The 16,767-nt window shown below is 44.6% G+C and overlaps 1 protein-coding gene and 1 long non-coding RNA gene across 2 annotated transcripts in view; one reads left to right on the top strand and one right to left on the bottom strand.

The window, feature by feature from the left end:
- The window catches only part of LOC135394226 (uncharacterized), a 225,320-nt gene that overhangs the window by 178,533 nt on the left and 30,020 nt on the right, over nt 1-16,767 (top strand). The window contains exon 2 of the long non-coding RNA XR_010422795.1: nt 8,897-8,970. This is a non-coding gene — a long non-coding RNA (uncharacterized LOC135394226). The remainder of the gene's footprint in view (nt 1-8,896; nt 8,971-16,767) is intronic.
- LOC135394224 (uncharacterized) overlaps nt 1-16,767 on the bottom strand; it is a 247,129-nt gene that overhangs the window by 117,420 nt on the left and 112,942 nt on the right. The window lies entirely within an intron of this gene.

The raw sequence follows: 16,767 nt of genomic DNA on the forward strand, positions 1-16,767 counted from the left end.
CTGGGCAGCTCCTCACATAAGGCGGTGTGTATTCAGTCTATTCAGACACAATGGACGTCAAAACACGCACGTTGCATAATGTACTTCCTGCAGGATCGTCTTTTTCGCAACCTGGATATCAGTCGGCTTTCATGGGACCTCTGCTGCGTCCACGTCGCCCGTTAATCCTTTCACGTTTCACTTACGTGCTCTCTGCTGAAGAAAAAAGTGACTTCTGGATTCCTTTGAGTTTCCAGCTGGGTTTTGCGCAACGGTATCCGTGTGTGGGTGTTGTCTGTCAGCGCACGTGAAGGGAGGAACGATGGACTCGATTCGAATTCGATTAAGCTGCCGCGAGATTGATCCCCAGGAAGATGACGTGAATGTAAAATGCAGTGGAAGCGATGCTACACATTGATTGCTTATCGGTGGTACAAAAAGCATTGACGTATAAAATAATTGGTTTGTGCGAGTCAATTACAGCCATCACGAATTTGCAGAGTATGTACAGCGTTGCTGGATTTAGTTTGCTGACAAAAACGACGCGAAGGGTATTGAAAGAAGGGCTGAGGTAGCCTCAGAAAACCTTGAGGCTACCCGAGATATCCTTAGATGCTGATGAGGTAACATCACCAATTCCTATAGGGTTACCCGAAGATGCCCTAGGGTTTCCCCTAGATACCAACGGGTATAAGGTAAGAAGAAGAAGAAAAAAAAAGTATAGATGCCGCACGTCTCGTTATCTTGCTCTTGTTCGCTTAATCTCCTGTGAAGTGCGCTTCAACGCCACGCCCTTCGGCACCAGGTGAAGCCGACTACAAATTTGCATTCATCCAGGATTACAATAACCCCTACGACGATTATGTTTGAAGCAGGAAGAGAGCGCCTTAAACTTCCTCATTAACACACATAAAAAAAATCAACGTCGAGTCATGAATCATTTGTAAACTAGCGTAACGGGTTTACCAACTTGTGGGCGCTAACGGGTAATTCTTCGCAAAGCTATGCCGAACATTTCCGCGGTCACCTCTGCCACGTAGTACCCTACAAAGCGTACACCCATGTACTCACGTCGCAACAGCTACCATTGCAAGCAAGAGCCATGTATCTGCATGCAGACTCTGAATGTGAATGGCATTCAGGTGCGATGTCTAAACATTATCATCCTCCCACGACTCCAGGTGACCGCAATGACGCAACGGACATGTCCCTCTCAGCATCGCGAATATCGTAGCGTACGCCTTAATTTCACGACTCCTATTGTCTTACGAGCAGGTTGTCTACATGCAAAGCAGCGCTGGGCATGCCCACCGTGCGACAAAGCTACGTTATCGCTGCGAGCCATCGTGTTTACTTTGATAAAAGCTTACGGTCTCCTCGTCGAGGTGTTGAGTAACTGTGTAGACCTGTGTGCCTGTATAAGGTTTGTGTTTGAGAAAGTTGTTGTGCCCCACCCGTTCCCTGGCCGTGTTGTCCTGTGCCATTCACCGTATACCACCTTTGAGAGTGCGCGCGTGTTCGAATGCGTCCGACCTAGATTTTTTTTCGAGCGTTGTGCAATCGAGTGAGATTGGAATAATATACTTGTAGATTGTTCTCGGTCATGGCTAAGGTTCGGAGATTACGACGGGTACCGTTTGTTCTTGAACGAAGTGATTGGTATCGTTTGGGTACTGTACTTTAGGCAGTTGCTTTTGACACTGTATTTAGGCGCATTCGATGTATTGTTACTTAGTGTTTTATATAAAAGTGTTATGGCACATTGTGTTGTTTCTTTCGGACGCACATAAAATACATTGTTTTCACATATGCCCGTTTGCAAACTTGCGTGTTGTGCCGTCAAGTAGGAGAACTACTTATGGAACTAACTTGTGCAAACCTTTGTCTCAAGTGAAACTACTAAGTGCTATAATTTCATATAACATGAATAGAAGTAGAGCACAGTAACAGCACGCAAGCCAGCTGATTTAATTGCGCCGACTGTAGCATTTCCTTGAGCTTGAGGAGCTCCAAATCCTCTTCGGCTGTTTTGGCCTTGGCACGGAACTCTTCGAAATCAAGGAGATTGCCACCGTCATCGTGATGGACACAAGTATATTCTTAAATGCGTAATGTTGTCCAGAAGTTGGCCCTTGTGGCTATAAAGGCAGATTGATGCAAAGGAAGTACCTGTCAGGCCCAGTCTTGTGGGTTCATGCTGAGCTGTGGATTGAGGTGTGTATTGCCATCAAGTATAGGTAACCTACCGGTGGTGGTACACTCTAAAAACAGAGCTTCACCGCATTGCACGCTGTACGCCAACCAATGCCGCGAATGATAGGGTTATCGCTTCTGATTCGAGGAGAGAGGTGGGAGTACGCCTTTTTGTGGCAATTTGGATATATTGTAATTGCCACAAAAAGGCGTGCGCCTCCCTTTCTCCTCGAATCGAAAGCGATAGCCGTATCGTTCGCGGCAGTGATTGGCGCACTACGTGCTATGTGGTGAAGTTCTGTTTTTAGAGTGTAGGCCCCTTTACAGGCACTTCAACTCTAACCTACACTCTAAAATCCGAACTTCACCGCATGACACGCTCTGCGCGAACCATTGCTGCGAATGATAGGGTTATCGCTGCTGATTCGAAGAGAGAGAGAGAGGGTGGGGGGGGGGGCGTACGCCTTTTTGTGTCAATTTGGATACATGATAATTGACGCAAAAAGGCGCCCCCCTCTCTCCTTGAGTCAGAAGCGATAATTGTATCGTGCAAAAATCAGATGCAACAACAACACGCTGATACGGAACACGAGCTGCAGTATCGACTGTGTTCGTGTCAAGATATTCTTGTCCTTTGCTCCTTTTTAATTTATGGAAAAGTATACTTTTCCATAGATCTAGAGGACCACATCCATTTTCATGAATTTTCCTGCACTGTTGTCCCTGGTGCCATCTGCTAGTGGTCCAATTGGGTCAAGCTTGCGTTTTCGACTTCCATTTTATGCATAATTTTGTGGTGACGCGCTTACCTATTCCATTTGTTTGTTCGCGTCTGGGCTTGTGTGCCTCAGGAAGTGTATAGATTTGTGGCCTTTCTTTTTTTCTCCCCCACCTTTCTTTTCCTTCATTTGTTTTATGTATGGTGAGCTCTAATTAACGCATCCTGGAGTAGCAAGTCCCGAGTGTTTTGAAACTAACATCTCCACTTTTCCCAATTAATCAATCAATCAATCAATCCTATTCTTGTGAAGAGAGAAATGTCATCGAAACTATAGGTATTTCATAATTTAAGGCAGTAAACTTAATTTAATGTAAGGTGCTTAATTTCAGTATTTCTCGAAGTTTCCTAGTGAGATTAACAGTCATTCATTGCTTTGAGATGAACTCGTATCCTATCTTCTGCATGCGATGGGCGGTGCACTCGGTTTGATATTTATTCTTGACGGGGTAAAGACGCCTTCTGCATTGTAGTAAAACAGTACGTGAAAACTGCACAGTGCTCATCCGACATGTCGCCAAGCGGCCTGCGGTACAAACAAAGTTCGCTACTTAGCACGGAGAATCACAGAACCTTTCATAACGCACTATCTGTTGAACTCGCTCACGGCATGAGCGAAGAAACGCGGGCAAGTAAGACAAACAGCATTGTGCGACGGTTTTAAATTGAGAAAACCAGAAGCGCAAATGACGCTAGCGCACACATAAAGTAGCTTGTTTGCAAAGGAGAGGGGAGTTACGTCAGAGAACTTTGTTCTGTATGGAGATACCGGAGGTGCGGCCGAAAACATGTCCTTATGAAGTGCGAAGGTTGTCGGATAAGTCAAATATATCACCTCTTCTCTTCGAACAAGAAACGATAACTCTCCTAACACAAAAGCGATGTCGATCACATTAGAATATAGTGCGAGAAAAACTTATCAAGGCGCAACGTTCTTGCTGGAAAGCGATCCTCTTCTGATAACAATTTGGAGAGGCGAACACTGCTTTCAGTACCGTGTGTCATCGTGCGCCGTGTAAATTTCTGGCGAACCCAGTTACCGTCAAACCATTGAGGCGCGACCTCATAAAATGAGTTCATTCGATGTCGTAACCCCTGAGGCCTATAATGTCACAACTTTCGTCCCAATCAAACTCATAGTCTTTGAGAAAATCAAAATTCAAAGTTGTGGGCAACATTGTGCCGAAGTAGACCCCAATTTCGCATTGCCCGTCAAATACGGCGGCAAAACTATATGGCACGCACACAACACTAGGTGTGACACACAGCGACGTGTACGGCGCGCAGCATCCAAACCAAAATCATAGCCAAAAAATTCTGGATGCATGAGCGCCAGTGTTTCATCCTAACCACTATATGCCATGGGAGCTGGTGGAGAGCCGAGAGCAACATATCACTTGTGTGTTATTTTGCACTGTAAGTGACAGGCTCTTAAATGACGTCGAACATGTACGCTGCTTGCTCATTGCTTTATGGTACCTTTGAAGAACCCCAGAGGTAGAAATTATCCGCAGTCCCACTTTGCAGCACCATCTCACATTTCGTGCAACAACAACAACAATAAATGATGGAGAAGTGGTGCAAATCTACACCAAAATGTGATTTTTTCACGAATTTATTGTATCATATTTTCGACCGTTTCTTGCTTCATCCTTCTAGTGCATGAGTATGCGACATAAATCATAGCCGTTATTAGGGGGTGCTTCGCGACAGGCTCATTTGACCGTCACAACGTTCTCCGAATTCCCCACGCCCAAACCAATACCCTCCTCATTAGTAACAAGCATTCCATTCACCCGATAGAAATAAATGACCAATGCCGAAGAGTAATGACCGCCATAGTCCCATATACCAATTTAATGCACTTCATTTGTTCGCCGTACTGAATGCTTCCAACGTGGCTCCCTTTATTAATCACAGAATCGATTTGTGAACCAATAGGCACGTGTGTATCAAGAACATTTGGCGCCGTATGGTGTCAATGCCATGCAAAAGAGCTGCACCCACCCACGTCAGCACTTTCCTTGACTTTCTGGGCACACCTACACCTCAACGGTCCTTATGCTTATCACGTAAATTTTTTCCTGTTTCCAGTCTGAATGGGGGGTGGGGGGTTAGAAAGGGTTGAAACAGGGTGAAGAACAGTGGGTTTGGAGCTGTGTGAATGTGTCGTACATAAACGCGGGGGAGGTTGAGTGATTTTATATCGGAACTCCCGTTGAGGGGCCTCCTGGTGTCCCCACAAGTGGATGGGCCAGTCCTGTATTGCACGTTAGGTTTGACATGTGAAGTATGACGGGCAATTAATTTTGTGTGAAAATGAAAGCGCAACACTGTAGGTGAATCAAAGGTGTAGGCCAAGAGCATGCATAACTGTCATGAGGGGCTTAAGGGGTTGTACATGAAGCATGGCATGATGCTGGACCACAGTCGTGACGCTGCCCACATTAGTGAGGTGAACTATACGACAAGCCGGTATCGTCACAATCACCACGACCACCACCTCGTGGAGTACTCCGAGTGGGGGGGGGGGGGGATATTTACCAGAACAAAAAGAGAAACAATGAGAAAGGCCAGCCAGACGGTGTGTCGACTTGATATTCCGCAAGAAGATAGGAAACGAAAATAATTAGGAAGTAAAGGATAGACTAACAAAAGATGGAAGAAGGGGGGGGGATATGTTTATTAAGAAAAAAGAAAGGAAAGGTTAGCCAGGCAAAGAGCCGGCTTGCTATTCCGAAAAAAAGAAGGATGAGATAGATTAAAGCTAAATAAGACTTTAAAAAAAGATGAAATATGTAAAGAACAAACTAAGAGGTGAAAGAAAGGGGTATACAGGGTGTCCCAGAAAACGTGTCATTGAATTATAATAGAAAAACCACGCCACCTACAATCATGCGGTCAACGGCATTTGTTCTTATTAGGGTTTTGCCACCTCCTGGTGTGAATGTCATGTGTCGTAAGTTTAATTATGTAAATATTTGCCAACTGAATTCAGAAATTTGCCAAGTACAGGTCACCTTTTTACGACACCAATATGAAGAGCGTGCCGAATTCACATGATAGGCAAGCCTGAGCGATGGGCAAGACACGTAAACAAACTTTTGTAACAAACAACAAACAACACGTAAACAAACGTAAACACGTTTGTTTACGTGTCTTGCCCATCGCTCAGGCTTGCCTATCATGGAATTTATCCACCAGCTGGCCTGCATTTACGCCATTCTGTCAGTGCCGAATTCACTCAGATTCATGATAATTGACAGTGATATTCACGAACTACCCCATCGGAACTGACGGAAAAAATAGCCGAAAAAATAAATCAGAAAAAATAGCCGAACATCATGCTTTTCGGAGCACCCGACCATAACGCGCGATGACTTTTTGAGCGCAATCGCTCTCAGTCCGACGAAAGGAGGTTCCAAAGCCAGCCCTCAGAGTGATACTAAATAATGTAACATAGGGCGTATGTCTTCGTGTATTGTTGTATATAAATTTTTTGTCTATTTGTAAAACCATCAGCCTACGGAGAAAAGGCGTGTCGCCCAAGCCGCTATAAATCATAAATGGGGGGGGGGGGGGTATGTTTATCATATAAAAAAAATAGGAGGGAAAAGTTAGCCACCGCTACGGCCGCTTGCTATTCCCAGCAAAGAAAGGAAAAAAGGAAAAAGAAAGACAAACAAAAGGAAAAACAAACAAACAAAAAGGGAAACAAACACGAAATTGATCAAAATTTTTCCATAAATGGATAATTGCATATGGACTGTAATAATGAAGTAACGAGCACCAAACGGTCAAGACTATAGGAAATCCGAAATCGACTACTCAACAAGCGATATCCGTCTCACAACAGTCGTTCCTCGAATTATATTGCAACTAAAATCCTTTCACGATTTGTCCTTTGACCTACGCTCAATTCAGCTATCAATCATCAAGAAATACGAGAGACGAATATACGAAAAAATATCGTCCGGGTCTTTCTTGGGTATCACATAATTGCCGACACCAACTTGCAAACCCTTTGATCGCTTCAAGCTTCCCAGTAAAGAAAAAAAAAAAAAGCGGGCAAAACTGAGGGGCTTAACTTTTTGTATGTGCCGTGAAAACCGAATCTATATCACACGGTGACTCCACCCGACGGAACAACACCCAACAACAAGAATAAAAGAAAATGTGGCCTTAATATCAACCTTCTCGCATTGCGTCATCAAGCGGAAACCACTGAAGTTTGAGGTCAGACGAGGCAAAACGCAGGTAGCAGAATGCATGCAAGGTTAAGGCAGTGGCCGCAAGTGGTATGCACACAAGGTGTGTAAGGACGCGATTTTTTTTTCTCGTGCATTAAAAAAGCAGATTATTGCAAACGTGCAAGCTAGACACGAGTATGTCATCTGTCGGCTAAGTCGGAGACACAATTTTATTATGCATTGTCCGGCTGTTGTTATGTCGTACGCAGATACAAGGTGCATGAAGCAAGAGTATGCGCGATTTTTGACGAGGGATATTGTGCGGTATAACGAACATGACATGCAGGCGCTGAGCCAGGATTTCGTTATCCGTCTTTGAAGCGTGAGATGGGGAGCGTTCTAGTAGATCTTTGTACTTCCCCGAATTTGCATTCGTAATAGAGAAAATTGCTTTTTCATGCACGGAAGTGGAGGCAACTGCTGCCGTGATTCGCTGCCGGCATACTCTGCGCCGCGTTTGCTATGGAATGGGTTCAAGCGTGCGGCGTGTGCATCAAGTACAAAACTTCAACTTTGTTTTGCGCAGTCTTTGTTGAAGAAAGTGACCTCTGTTGGAAAAAGGAGAGGAGTGTGCATGAATAACAGTTCATTCCGAAAGTTTGTCTTTTCTATGTTACTATTTCAGATACAGCTGCAGCCTACAGAACAAATGTGCCACTCGCTTTTTTGTTTTGTGATTGTTATTGCACAGTTAATATTTTTGCACCCTTTGGGTGTGTACGTCTTGTCACCTTTACGGACATGTGTGGTACATTCTAAAGAAAACAAAAAGAAAAGCACGACTTCAAAGGGTATGCTTTACTGAAAATAACATTTCAGTGAGGTATGTTCTATTTACAACACTGCTTCCAATGGGTGTGTTCCATTGAAAACACTGTTTCGCATCAAACACTGTTATCACATCCTTCGGTAGAGCCTGTGGTATACAAAAAAGTTTTAACTTTTAACAAGAAGAGCAGCAATAATAACAACAACTTTAACAGCAATAATAAAGGTTAACAGTTTTGTTATTGTTGTACAGAAGACACACTAAAGCAACTCGAGGCCATATAGTTGCTGCCCTGGAAGACTCTTCAAACGGGCCCAAGTTAAATGTTACAAAACTGTTCTCTTCGCATTCGAAAGGGTTTCAAAGGCAGCAACAAATCCGCACTGTTAAAATGGAATTTCCTTACGTAACAACACGCCTCGAGGTGAAACGCCATTCAGATTGATATTGTTCTCTCTCGTGTGTTGTTGAAACCAAGAAGCATACGCCTCTTTTGGACAGATTATGAAAAATGTAAAGTGCCCAAAATAAGGCGGATTCATCCTATCTTCAACAAACCAGGAGACGGAAGGTATTACGTGGTGATCCTCTGATTTTAACAGTGTAGCTAAAGCAAGGGATCACAAGAGGGACACGAACGAGGGAAGGAGATCGAAGGAAATCCGCAATGAAACAACGAAATGACTAATGGATGTTGTACGTAAACGCGTCTCATCGCATAACTCAACCGTGGATAAGTCATGAAACACATATACATACCTAGTATACATAATATCTGTTACGTTATTTTGCCCTATAACATTACCTCTGATTTTTATCTTCTTGGAGTTACCAACGGTTGCACAGCTCGTAGCGTTACATGCGTGTAAAATTATCTGTCGTCAATTCTGTTCAGTGCAATGTTAATTATGTTCTTACGCAATGCAGGAGACCACTCAACTCACGGACTATGTAGAATGCACGACCGGAAAAAGACTAGAAGACTTCGTAATCCACCCAAGGTAAAAATTTACGGAACATTCTTTTTCGCTTTCGAAAGAGTATACGAAATGCTGCAGTAATAGCGTCATGCGTATACCAGCACCGACCTGTGCGAGTGACTTTCTAGAAATAACAACCAAATTCTCGCTGCCTTTTAATCAATCGCCGTATATGTACCCGGAGACTATGCCCTACAAAACCCCCCGCGCTGCATTAGCGTTGCACAGTATAGCTTGATCTCAGAGGGCACGGGATATGACATTTGGACTGAAGCACAACAACGATAATGGGAGTCGCCGATCCAAATGATTCGACAGTGAGTACATTACCGACGAACAATCGACAGTCACTGCACGATTTCAGCGCTGCTGTGCACTTTTTGGGCCAAGGTTCCGATAATGAAGGCTTCCGTGAGCAATCACCCATTTTGTGAGATCTCAGAAATGACTTTGACAGCGCCCTAATTGATCAGAACTTGTAGCGTAGAACTGGTAATGGTCCTCGGAAGGTCTTGTCACCAAAGGTTAGAGCGTCCGTTGTCGCGGAGTTCTTCACACACAGGGCGACGACTGCTTTTGTTTGTTGTTGTTCGTCGATCGAGGTCTCGGGTAATGGTACCGTGGTAACGGTTCTGCTAGGCGAGGTACACTAGTAAATAAAACCTAATTATGGACAGCGAGTTTACCCCAACGTAAAACTAGGAATGCATTAGGATGTGATCCCCACAACTCATGGGGAAAAGTCGACCCATGTATTCTGTCCCCGTTATTGGCAGAAAAGCAGTATGAGTCTCGCAACAATGGGTGCCAGACGTCGCCATCTTCTTTTTCTGCCCTGGTGTTTGTTATAGTCCGTTTTAACATTCGGCAATTAGTTGAGTTTTAAATCGTTAATTATTTTGTTTTCAATCGATAAGTTAATATTCGTACGTAATTTGAATGAACCTCGCTCGACCTCGCAAAAGATTTTCGAAAGAACCCGCAAAACTTCATAGTTTCGGATTCTCCAAGGGTAAGTAACGTCGTCGAGGGCTCTAGCAGCTGTGTCCTAGCAACAGCGCCCCCGCGCACCTTCCTGGTCTCCCCTGTCCACCCCACGTTGGAAGACTGCCAGCAGCCATGGTGAGGAGACGGCAATCAACCTTGGTCAATGTTGCCGGACGGGCGGCCGATGATGCATATTATGACTTCATACTTCTCAAAAGTTCGGAATTAATTATATGATACTTCTACGTCACGTAGTGAATAAATATTTTGGAAGAATACAACGTGGGACGCGTTTTATTATTACGTTTTTTTTTACAATTCCTGAGTTGGGGTCACATTAATACCATTCATAATAAGACCACGTTCCAATTGCAGCAGATCATAGTCATTGTCTCGGGACGCCACGAATTATCAATTATTAAATGCAGCGATGTGATGTGATGTGATGTGATGTGAGTAAAGAAAAAAAATGGGGATGTAAGTTTCGACGAAGTCAAACTGGCTACCCCAGTACACTTAATACAGAAAGTTCAATCTGATGATGAGATGATGAAAACGCAAAAGGATGATGTCCAGAGACGAACAGAGATGATAATTGAGTTCAACATGTAGGTCAAAAGTTCAAGAGCTGCGCCCAAGTTAGAGTAAAGTGGCGGAATCACCGGGGGCACACACAGGACACATCACACATAAACCGTGTCATAGGATGTCCATAAGCCCGGTTGCATGCAAAAAGTGAGTGTGGCGTTGTAGAGGATGTAGAACACATCCTTCTCAGGTGTCAGAAGTACGTCGCTGCTCGAAGGGCATTAGAGACAAGCCTCTCTCGTTTGGACTCCCGAGCCTTCGACATCACGAAACTATTAAATGCAGCAATCACTACCATTTCCTCCGCGGCATATAATGGCATCCGCACCGCTACCACCGCCCATCGTGACCACTAGTTCATGGTAAGTGTCCACAAGGCCTCGTCTACATACGTGATGTCCCGCTTTCCAACAACATCGTCACGGCAGTCAACTCGACATGTGCTATAAGAACATTTTGATTCCATCGCGTTGTCATCCTCCGCCGTTTAGCCGTCCGTCGCTTTGGTTGCCACCGAATATTAGGGTCAAAGTTACCATGTCCTTCTCCCTTGTCAAACCCATCGGGCTTCAGCTATAAAAGTGACATAAATGTGGTCCGTGTTTAGCGTGGTTTCTCTTCGCTATTGTCTGTCAAAGATCGACACGGTGATTTGACCGAACCTCTGCCACTGCCTGAGAGCAATCGAAAGTATAGTGAAAGGAGTCGAAGGTCGCAAGTGCATTAAAGGGCTTGTGTACCGTTAGAAGGAATGGTTCTATTGTTTTCCTATACGAGTAAGTACATTATCTGTCCGAGTATTATTGGATTTTGTGTACACACTGGTTCTATGGCTCCTAATGTTGCGGGTCATTAGTGTCGCGATGTACAGCGTGTACAGAAAGGAAATGGATATTGCATAAAGCCAATATGTTTCGCATGTCGGTAGCAACCGTCCATATCATTTAGTCATGTTACCACCGGCGGAAGTCGACTGCAGCGCCGCGTATAATTTTTTGCTCTATCACTACATGCACTGCATGGAAAATACATCAAATCTTTGTTTACTCGCAGCTATTATTCGTTTGTTCAGTGCTCTCAGAACTACGAAAACAACAAACAACGGCAACAAAACGACAATAGTTCGCTGAATGATACAGACATCACTACTGTTTTCATTAGCGCCTATCTTCTTTTTTGTACCTGTTAACATGTGTCCAAATTGATACAAATAGGCGTATACACTTCCCATCTTGAACAAATGACAATTGGTTCTGATTGTGTTATGCGGTGAAGTTCTGTTTTACATACACAATACACAATACAATACACAATACGGAATACGCAATTGCTCCTTAGATTGCGAACAGGAAGCGCTTTCACTAAAATACAATTATACAAGATTGCCACTCAGCACGACGCAAATTGCAGACACTGTCAGCAAACCGAAACTATCGAACGCATCCTGATTCATTATATAGTGTATAAGCTGTGGTGTGGAAAAATACTTCGGACACTGCAGAAATTGTACGCTGGATGGTGTCCTACATCCCAGTGTCTCTTTCACAGAGAGATACTCCAACACTCGCAGCCTATAGTCTGCTTCCTCGAGGAATCTGGACTCGCGCAAAGACTGTGACTCAGTTTATTTCCTCACGGGACTGAAACTCGTGCCGCTCTAACGTCACGGCGAGCGTCTCCGCCAGTGAGGAAGCGCGAGAGAGGTCACGCGCTTACGACTACCAATGGAAATGGCCGGAGCTGTGTTGTCACAGCTTGACCAGTACGTGTCTTCAAGGGTCTGTATCTGTCCAAGCATTGGGCACATGAAATAATTTTTTTTTCCTTCATACTCTAGTGTGCAATAGAATGTGTGCATGATGTAATGGACCACACCTATCACAGTGTCACAGCCCCTTTAACTTCCGACCACAATCATTTTAACATCTGATATCATATCGTCTCATCTCACCCCGGCTACAGTCGTGACTACTGCTCACAGGGGCGAGGCCAAGCTGGTCTCGTCACCACCACCACCACCACCAACAACAATAACAACAACCATCTCTTATTAGTATGTAAGGTCCAGGGACGGTCGCATCCGTTCCAGTCAATTTCGAAACTATGGGTGTCATTTTATTATTCGCGGATCACTGACCGCAGTATCGAAAATCCCACGCGGAAGAGTGGCGTACTTTGACTGCTAGTTGATGGAATACATGACAAGGAGCAGAGGCCGGATGTTGAGAGTATGCCGGAATTCCCTGTCTGAAAAAAGGTGAAAACGTCATTCCCTACTCCACCAGTCAGAGCACGGCCTTGAGAGAAGGGATGCCCTGGCGGGGCGGGCGTCTGGATGGCGCCTTTCTCCATTGAGCGAGGGTGAGCTTCACGCTGATCTCGTTGTCGCCTTTAAAAATCGTTTATTTAATATCTAAATACCTTTTGGACGAAGAAAATATAGTTGTCGAATATGGTGGTATCTGTTTCATAGATGAATTTCTGGATGCGATCATCCCTTTAAGTTGTGGCGGCATCAAGGTGCTCTCCGGAGAATGATTATCTTTCACGTCTATCTTGTTGGTATAAACTATTGCGTTTGTCAAACTATACTTGGTATCCGCGTTCTTGTTTTAGCAAAATTTAACTTACCTACAGTTACCCGTGTTCGTTGCTCTGTTCTGCTGTCTGTTACAAGTACTGGAGTAGCAAGTTCTGAGCCCGCCAGGACTATAGCAACTGCACAAGTTTTCTTTTCTCTCGTATAATGCAGCCTAACGAGTTCCGCCCCCCCCCCTGAAAAAAAAGCAAAAAAAAAGCACGAATGAACGTTATCAAATTGTTATTCTATCTGATTGAAATCAATCACGTCCACGTAAAATATAGAAACGTAGCACTGTTGCAATTGCCTCCGTTACTATACAGTGATGGATTGCGCCGTCCTTGCTCTGATAACGTCAATGTCGCCATGCAAAACTCAAAGGCCGACTTAGAAATGCTATTAGCCTACCAAGTACCAATTACTCACTACCCCATCGAATTCGTTTTGTTCCTTGGCACATCATCTCCGCCGCACAGACATATAATTGGGGCGCACGCGAACTCCGTATGCGCAGAAGCCGATACCTCGTTATCTGGCAAGGTCGGTAAGAAAATGTTCCACAGTAGCCGTTTGGTTATATAAATCATCTCTCGTGTGGGCGATGCCTTATCAACCAATCCAATGAAGGATCGGAAGAATGTTATGCGGATCACGCACTCCTACACACAACGGTCTGTTGGCAACAACACGCTAATCTCTAAAGAAACAAGGGAAAGGGTGCAGGCTAGCTGGTATAGATCCATGAAGAAGACCGAGAACCTACGTGTGTCGTCTTCTGTGTCCGTGTCTCTCGGTCTTCTTCATGGACGCTAATCTCCATTGTACAACATTAACGGAAGAGTGTGTTCTGGTGTCGGGCGTGCCGCGTTTTCATTGCCAGCTTTTCGTTTTGTTCGGATCAATTTGGCTGGGGCAAACGGATTCAGGGACTGAGGCTGACATCATGACCTTGCTTATTATTATGGTGCTCATGTTTTATCGTATACATGGACGTGCATTGTGCGCTTCTCGCGTTGGCTGCAGTGACCGAAACCACATCAACCTAGCTTAAATAGCCATAATAGGGGTGTGCCAACCGAATCCGTGAATCCTCGAATCTTCGAATGCTCGAGTCCTAGGCAGGGATTCGAGATCCGGGAATCCGAATCCCTGTGCTCAAAACGGCGATTCGAATCTTTCGGATCCACCAACCACCGGAGTCCGCCGAAAGCCGCATTGGCCGACGGCTGTTTTCTTTTTTTATTTATTTAGATTGCTGTGAACTGAAAGAGTTTAGGCAGTAACTGTTACATTACAAGTTTAAAAGTAACATAATTTTGCTTTTGATTGTTGCTTAGTTTTACGAAAATAATTCCGACTCGAGAATTTATGTACTTCTTGTAGTCGATGAAGAACATGTTAAATAAATCAAGTTTCAGAAGAACTATATGGGTATATTTTCTCCTGAAACTGAACTATTCAATAGCTCAGTTTCAGGGGAAAATATACCCATATAGTTCTTCTTAAACTTAACTAAACAAAGGTATCATATTCCGCTTCAAAACACTTTTTAGTACAAGTTTTTTTTCCTGGCTATTCAAACTCTTTTTAATTTCCGAACTGTTAGGATGAAATTAAGTGCGTGGCAACCCTATTGAGGTCCCGTCAGTGATCGCCACTAGAGCCACTGCAAAAGCTTGTGTTTTATTGTTGATTACAAAAGATGGCAATCTATTCGCTATTCTGCTATGCCTTCAACTGTCGCTAAAGTTCAAGGCTCTCCCCGCAGTGTCTCTAACACTAGGTATGACCTTCTGGATGACGTGGCAGAAACACTCCTCGTGTGGACCAGCTATTCCATTACCGGTATAGCCCTACGCTACATTTAGAAATGATATAGCGCGTAGGAGGCGCATTTCATTGTAGAAACAACCGGAACCTTTCGATGTTGAATCGCACGAAGATGGGGTGGGGGGCTGCATTCGACACACACAGGTTGCGGAGCAATGTTTATCAGAAACGTGTATTTACTGCTAACGTTGAAAAGTTGGCCCTGCTCCATCGCACCGTTAGGCACTGGCACGGTTGTGGTGGTGCTTGTCTCACGTGCCGCGCGAAGATGAAGTCCATCGCCAAGCGACAACATCAGGGCCCGTTTGCATAAAAGTTAATTGTGTACGAGTCTCATATACACATTCTCAATCATAGAAATCGTAAGGAGAGAGGCTAGAAGAAAAGCTGGGAGAGAGAGTAATGGGTGAGAGCAAAGTAGTTGTACGGAGGCGAGACCCCCCCCCCCCCCCCCCCCCTTTCCCAGCCGTCCAAGTCCAGGAACCGCCATTGAGGATTCGGTCGGATTCAGCCACAGCCTTTCCACGCGTGGCGCCATGGTATCCAATCCAATGCAAGTCGTGCTTGCTTCCGCTGGGTTCCGTGTGCCATGCCGCATGCGAAGTGCGTTTGTTTTGTCTGCTCTCACATGTCCGCTTGGAATGTGGCTTATTCCGTTGGGAACGAGTATCGTACGGTTTAAACCTTGTGCTGCGATATGAAAAAAAAAAAAAAAACGGCGGACGGAACTCGTAGGAGACACCGTTCGTAACAAGCCAGGCCTACCGTATCGATCATGGCGCTCACATGTTGTTCGCTGGCTTGGTTTCTAGTTATTATGAGAGTTCTATGTTCACAATAGCCTTGCCAGCGCTTCCTGCACAGCCAAGCTATTGAGAATGATTCTGAGGCTCATATCAACTTTTATGCAAATGGGCCCAGCACTTTACTCCAATGATGATGAGTGTGCGCATCATCGTGACAGGTGATAATCTACCACATTTCTCGCGGTAATTTGGCGAAAATATAATTATAAGCTTCATATTGAGGATTGAAGTCCTTCAAATGTCCAGAGAAGTCAACAGTGTTTTTAGGACGTGACATTGGTCAGCAGGATTTAACCTTGGACTAAGCAATTTCGTCGTCGTATGAGGGCGAGAGTCTATCTGACTTATAGAGACACTCTAAGGCTTAGATAGTACATGTAATACTACATACTATAGAAAGTATGTGTTCCAGATTTTCAAAATCATCAGGGTAATGGCACTTGGCGCGAGCAATACAGCAACTGAACAGCGACAAGGACATTGAGTCGCATCCGATGAATTAAGGCGGCATCCTGACGAGAGATATTTCACGGTACCCGGAGAGCGAGCGTTAGGTCACCTCTTGTAAGCATGATGTGCAAGGAATGTCCGTTATGCACTGGCACGAGGCCACTGGTTCCATTAGGCGTCCAAGAATGGAACGACGGTCACTTCTCAACACTGCCATGCCCATCCGTCCCCGAGCGATTGCACGAACGAAGAGCTCGAGAAAGACAAATTTTTGCGGCTGTAATGATAACGCGTAAATCATTTTTCGCCGCGACTTCCTGGTGCACGTTCCTCTTCTGACACGCGCAACAAAGTGGTGACCCCGTATCGAATGGCGATAACCACCGTCCGCTTGCTCTGATCATGAAGCCTATACCTACTGATCAACAAACAAAAATTACTGCCGTGTAATCATGTGTAGAACATTATACCTGTCCCAAATAAGATCATCGTGTGAGATAGTCGATCGCGTCTGATAGCCATGCACTTATCAATCTCTCCATAGGGGAACAACTTTTGGTGGCATATAATCATTTG

Source organism: Ornithodoros turicata, chromosome 5 (assembly GCF_037126465.1).
Source record: "Ornithodoros turicata isolate Travis chromosome 5, ASM3712646v1, whole genome shotgun sequence".
Classification (NCBI taxonomy): Eukaryota; Metazoa; Arthropoda; class Arachnida; order Ixodida; family Argasidae; genus Ornithodoros; species Ornithodoros turicata.